This window comes from Pseudonaja textilis, chromosome 4 (assembly GCF_049901715.1).
Source record: "Pseudonaja textilis isolate UNSWEBS1 chromosome 4, rPseTex1.2, whole genome shotgun sequence".
Taxonomy (NCBI): domain Eukaryota; kingdom Metazoa; phylum Chordata; class Lepidosauria; order Squamata; family Elapidae; genus Pseudonaja; species Pseudonaja textilis.
In genome coordinates this window covers 54,758,917-54,765,603 of record NC_141993.1, presented here as the reverse complement: position 1 = coordinate 54,765,603, position 6,687 = coordinate 54,758,917, and positions in this window count along the sequence as shown.

Sequence of the window (6,687 nt, the reverse complement as noted above, 5' to 3'; positions counted from 1 at the left end):
GGTTAATTCATAAAATTGGATAAAAAATTGTGCTTTAGAAGAATATAATTTACAAATAAAAATATAGAACACAAATATTTATCATAACACAAGGTTATTATAAGTATCATTATATCAAATTGGATAAATAACAATAAAAATACTACCAACAGAGAATATTAAGTCTCTTCAGATCACATTAAATTGATACAAAGACCTGGTGAAAAGATGAGTCTTCAACAAACAATGGAACTGAACTTCCTAATAGTTCTCTGCTTCCTAAAACAGGGAATTCTCCATGAAGGCATCAGAATATATGTGTCATCACTCCATTGGCTTTGCTCATAGATAGAAATGAGAAAATCTTGTAAGACCTCAAGGACTGAGTTAGGATCCCAACAGTATTTCAACAACCCCGGCTGCAAACCATATATAGCTTTGTAGTCAAAAATAACTTAATAAATGGAAATGAATGTTCCGCCAATCAAATCAGGGAGATTATATGATTGAAATGTTATGTGCAATTCCAGACTTAAATAGTGATTGTCTATTGCTCTAATATATCAGAGGAAAAATATGGAAAGATGTCTGCAATCTTGTGTGTTGCTCAATGGGGCATCTGATGATGCTATTGGAACAAATTTGGAGGCAAAGTAGACATTTAGGTTTGTTGCAGGGTCTGGTTCTTATGTTAGCATCATTTCTTATTGTTTCTTGTTGTTTGGGAGAATCTGTTTCAGGTTCGGGGGTTGAGGAGAAATAAACAATGCAGTATGGGTAGAGAGGCAAAGTTTAATTCTGGACCAATAGATTCAACCTTTGTCTGTTTTAGTCACAACTGGGGATAAGTAATACATTTCTGGTGCTAATACATTGAGAAGCACTAAACAGACATTATTTTGTCACATCTGAGTTTTTGTTATAGGAAAAAGTACGTTGTGTGTAAAATTCTGCGTCTTTTTAATAGAACTTATTTGACATATACTATTCATTTAAGCTGTGCAAACTTTGTTGACTCAATGACATTGAGAATAATTAAGAGTGAAAATTATCAATAAGCTATCATACTATATGTGTTTGCTCTGCATTCCACAAGTCTATTACAAAGTCCTACATCCTTCATTTATTTTTTAAAACAGGATCTGTTCACAGCTGAAAGCAAACATAGAGACTCTATCAGATAACTAGGGTTCTAGTTCTGAAAAGCCAGCATACTTCCATTCTCAGCAGACTTGACATATGACTCAACAGATTCTATATACATATATAAAAAGTTACATGGAGTTCTAGTAAATCAAACATAGCTTTTGAAAGCCAATATCAAAACATAACTACTTAGAGGAAAGTTGAGTAACAGGACAATTTTTTTCCACGTAAAAAGTTCCAGGTTCAGTCCTGGCATCTCAGCATAGGACTTTAAAATGTCCAGGTGAAGGCTTTGGAAGACCACTTCTATTTAGTGCTAACAGCATTGGGCTAAATGGATCAATGGTCTAACATAATATAAAGCAATTTCCTATGCTCCAAGGTATTGCAATGGTACTATTGTCCTTTGCTTACTTTTTCAGACAACTGTCATAAACTTTAAGGATGGTTACAATAGCTAGAAGGACTTGCATCCATTATAACCCTCCTTTAATGACCCTGATTTTGCATTCACTAGAAGAGGAGGAAGGAGGAAGGAGGAAGGAGGAAGGAGGAGGAGGAGGAAAAGATACTGCTTACTATCAGAGAAGTACTGAGATGAAGAACTCCACAGAATGCCATGGACCTCTAAAATTTAGTTCCAGGTCTTTTTCATGTAGAACAAAATATCGTGGCAGTAAATAATAGGTTTACAACAAAAGAAAACAAAAATAAAAGTTAGCATTTCAAAAATAATGAAATGCTGACTGATGACAGAAAACCAGACCATTGCCCTAAGAACAATAATGCAAATATTCAAAAAAACAAATAGACTTTTTTTCATTTAAATTCTTTCATCAGGCAATTATTTTAATATCTGCAAAGAAAGAAAAATATTTATTATTATTACATATTCTCTGTCTTTTTGTGATATGAATCACTGACAAATAAATGCCATTTAACACTTGGAGGGCTGAAAGAATATTGTTCTTTATTAGCTGTTTCCGAAATACTAAATATGTTGGAGTAGTCTATTGTTTGCACTTTTCATGTTGCTAACCACTAATCCTGTTAGGAATATAAATAAAAGGAAAAAACTGATTTTTACTCTTATCTTTTTTCCTTTCTTCATTGCCTGATTTAGCAGAAAAATATTCTGGCATAATTTGATTCCCCTTTTGTTGGTCCTTGGCCTATCTCTGTTTTCTCTGTTTTCAATTACTGCAGTCACCACACTTCTATTTAAGGTAACACGTAACAAGGTTGAGAAACGGTCTTAGGTCCTGTTAAAAGCACGAGCTTAGAAACCAGAAAAATGAGTTATAGTTCCATCTTATGCACAAAGCCAACTCAGTGACCTACAGCCAGTCAATATCTCTCAGCACGAGAATGAAGGTAATGTCAAATCATTTGCCATTTTCTTTGAAATCTTGCAAAGAAAACATCAAGGACCTGTTGTTGGTTGGAAAGCACAGTTAAAAAAAAAGGCTTGACATATTTTAGATACCCTGAGACTGCTCTGAGACAATAGGTGGAAAACATTACCATGAAGTCTACCTTCTTATGGGCTGGAGATGAGAGGAAGACATGGTTTGGGGGACACAGAGGGGATAGGCATAGGCAAAGCATGCAAGTGGTTAGGTACAGGTGGGGAAATGGGCCTTACCTCTCTTCTTCATTTCCTTTTCTTTTTCTTCTTCTCTGCTCCACCTGAAAACAAAATTCAGAGATGCAGGCCTTTGCTTAATAAAAGGAGAAAGACAACTATCTTATCTATTTGGGGCTTAATAAACTATATTATTTTTACTTACTTACATACTAGCATGTATGGGGTGACTTATTTTTGGAATTAAAAAGGAGTCCTTTTATAAAAGCCAACATAATGTGCTTTCATAGCTAAACTAGAGGACATTAACAAGCTGATGAAAATCTACATTTTGTACATTAAAACTATTCACATCTATAATGGATGGGTCTATGGGCTGAAAAATTGAACAAAAACTGGACATATTTAATGATCATGGTATTTGGGGTTTTGTTAGGAAAAATAATTTTAAGTTAATATGATTGGGAAGAGGACCCATCTGGCTGGTCAGGTTCCTACAACATTTTCTTACAGGAACTATTTGATAATAGTAACTTCCTATTTATATTGTTCTGTTTGTTATAAATAATTATTGAAGATAATAAATTTCTGCAAATATTGGCACTTGATTATTTTATTGGAATTAAAGCAATGATAAAATATAAAGAGCTTTGGTACACTATGAACTGAAGCAAAAATTATCAAGTAGAACCAATGCTTTAGCTGACTGCATCAGTTGATACCTCAATCTTCTTTATATAAAGCTGCCTTTGACCATGTTACATGGTAACCAAGTTGAAGTTACACATTTTACAGTTGTAGGAATTGAGAAAGAGAAAAAGAGAGTACACTTTCTACCTCTCCCCGATTTGGTTCTCACAAGAGGAGGGCTTGGACTCTCTATTCCAGTTCTCTGATTATGTTTGCATAACATCCTTATCTGGATTCAATTAATTTTGATCAATGATCAGGAAATTGCATTAAAGCATAATTTAAAAAAAGTAAAACTACCGTGCTTAGACCATTGCTTCATTTTCACTACCACAACACAATATTTTGTTTGTGTTCAGGTAACAGATAAAGTCATATTTGAGAGTAGGAGGTACATATAGTAATTATTCATTGTTCCTGGGTATTGATGTAGCAGAAGTAAAATGTAATTATTATGAATATCCCTATATATTAAAATTATACTATAGTAGCACTTGAGATCTGCTTCTATCTCTCCAAATCCACATGGGCAGTTACACTTCGATAATAAAATTTTAGAATGCCTACTCTACAGAAATACAGACGGAAAGAAATTGTGCCCAGCCTTGAAATTGTTTTCCTTAACTTAGGAAAGTTCGGAGTTAGGCATTCAAGCCTAAATACATCTTTCAAATTCAGCAAACCATTTTATTAGGCCCCTTTGGGTTTTTTTTCCTGCCAAACTATGACTGAAGTTGCAGTCTAACAAATCAGATAGGCACCAAGATAGGATCATCTCCCACAACTCTTTCTGAGCCCAAATTGTTCTTTAGGACATTTGTTAAGTTCGGAAAATGAGAGGCTGAACCAGGGCATGGATGCAACGATACTTTATTAAAGTAATAAAGGACTGAACGTGCTAGCCAAGCCTGGAACTGGCTCGCAGCGATCAGCGACTGGTTGGACCCGCAGCCTGCTTTTATAGCCGGCTGCTGGGGAGAACCAGCCAATGAGAGGGCAACCGCCCCGCAGCGTGAACGGACCTGGGTGGGAACTTCTTTAAGTTCCAGGGACATAACACCCCTTCCCCCAGATGCGAACACGCACATAGTCCTTGAGTGACGCGGGAGGCTTATGTTGGTGCCCAGAACGGCGCAACTCTGGTGAATTGTCTGGTAGTTCAGAGTCTGCAGAGGAAGGTCGGACCGGTGGGGTGTCACGAGCGTGTTCCTCGGTCAGTGCTAGTTCGGGACTCGCAGGGCTGGTCACTGGGGATGTGCTCCCGTTGACTGGTCCGGACTGGTCAACCGTCTGGTGGTCACGGTTCGAGTTCGGACTTTCCGGCTCGGCCGCAGGTGTAAACATGTCACCGGAATAGGTGCTGCTGTGAGGTGGATGCTGTAGCCTCGCACCGGTCTGCAGCCATGAGTCACTGCTGACGAGAGTGCCTTGGCGCCTCCGCAGCTGATCCAGATGCCTTCTCCAGATTCGGCCATCCTCCAGTCTGACTCGATATGACCTGGGTCCGGTGATGGCCACGATCTCGCCCGGGATCCACAAGGGGTCTCCAGCGAAGTTCCTCGCGAACACGGTTTCCTGCAAGACAAAATGCCTAACCTCCGATGTGGAAGCGAGGGGAGAGTCAGGGCAGTAACGTGGGTGAAGCCTGTCCAATACAGTCCGCAGGCGTCTACCCATCAGGAGTTCAGCCGGGGACTTATTAGTGACTGTGCACGGGGTTGAGTGCTGGCTCAGCAAGAAACGGGAGAGTCGGTGGTGCCAGTCTTCCTTGCTGAACCTAGCTAGAACTTCTTTAGTGGTCCTAACGGCTCTTTCTGCCAATCCGTTGCTGGCCAGATGAAAGGGAGCCGTGAAGATGTGGCGGATGCCCAGGTTGGCAGCGAAGCGACTGAACTCGGCTGATGCGAACTGGGGGCCATTGTCAGAAACTATAGAGTCTGGTAGCCCGTGTGTTACGAACAGGCGAGTCAATACCTTGGTAACCGCTTGCGTGGTGGTCGTGGATAGTTGCGCCACGTCAATCCATTTAGAGTAAGAGTCCACGACCACCAGGAACATTTTGCCGTGGATCGGACCCGCTAGGTCGATGTGAATCCTGGACCAAGGTGCGCTGGCGCTTTCCCACTTAGTGGGGGTGGCAATTGGAGGGGCTGGACGGGATTCCTGGCAGGGATGGCAGGAGCTTACCCATCTGATGATGTCCTCGTCGAGGCCAGGCCACCATATGTAGCTGCGTGCTAATGCCTTCATCCTGACGATGCCAGGGTGGCCCTCATGCAACGCCTCCAAAACTCGTGTACGCAGTGAGGTCGGGATGACCACTCGTGTGTCCCACAGCAAACAGCCCTGCAAACTGGATAACTCCTGTAGGCGGGTCTTAAAAGGCGTGAATTTGGTTTCAACATTGCTGCCCGGCCACCCCCTCCTCACCCAGTCCAGTACCTGGGCGATCGTTTTGTCTGCCTTGGATTTGGCGGCAATGTCAAGGGCAGTGATGGGGAGGTCCAGTTGGGTGACCTCAAAGATAGCATGGACCAGGGCTGGATCCTCAGCAGGAGCAGGCAGGGGGCAGCGGCTGAGGGCGTCTGCGTGGGACAATGTTTTACCTGGACGGTGTATGAGTCTATACGAGTATGCTGCTAGGAAAAGAGTCCACCTCGTCATTCTAGGAGAGAGGACTTGAGGGGTCTGTTTGTCACCTGCTAGTAGACCCAGGAGAGGCTTATGATCCGTGACCAGCTCGAAGAAGTGGCCAAAAAGAAATTCATGAAATTTCTTCACTGCTGCGACAGCTGCTAAAGCTTCCTTGTCGATTTGGCTATAATTGCGCTCTGTTGCAGAGAGCGTCCTGGAAAAAAAAGCAATGGGTGCCTCGGAGCCATTGGGGAGCCTGTGGCTTAACACTGCCCCAATTCCGAAAGGGGATGCGTCCGCTGCTAGCACTAATGGGAGGTTGGGGTCAAACTGGATAAGAACCGCCTCCGACGTGAGTAGTGATTTGACTGCACGAAAAGCGGAGTCTTCCTTGTGTCCCCAATGCCAAGGCGATTTTTATCCAAAAGTCTGTGCAGGGTTCCGCCACAGATGCTTTATGGGGCAGGAAAGATGCGTAAAATTCAATAGCCCCAAGAAGGCCTGCAGTTCCGCTTTGGAGGTTGGAGTGGGTGCCTCGTGAATTGCCTTAACCTTGGACTCCAGGGGTGAATGCCTGAGGCGTCAATTTTATAACCCAGAAAGTCCACCTGTCTAGTGGCAATGGCACATTTTTCTTTTTTTAATTTGAGGCC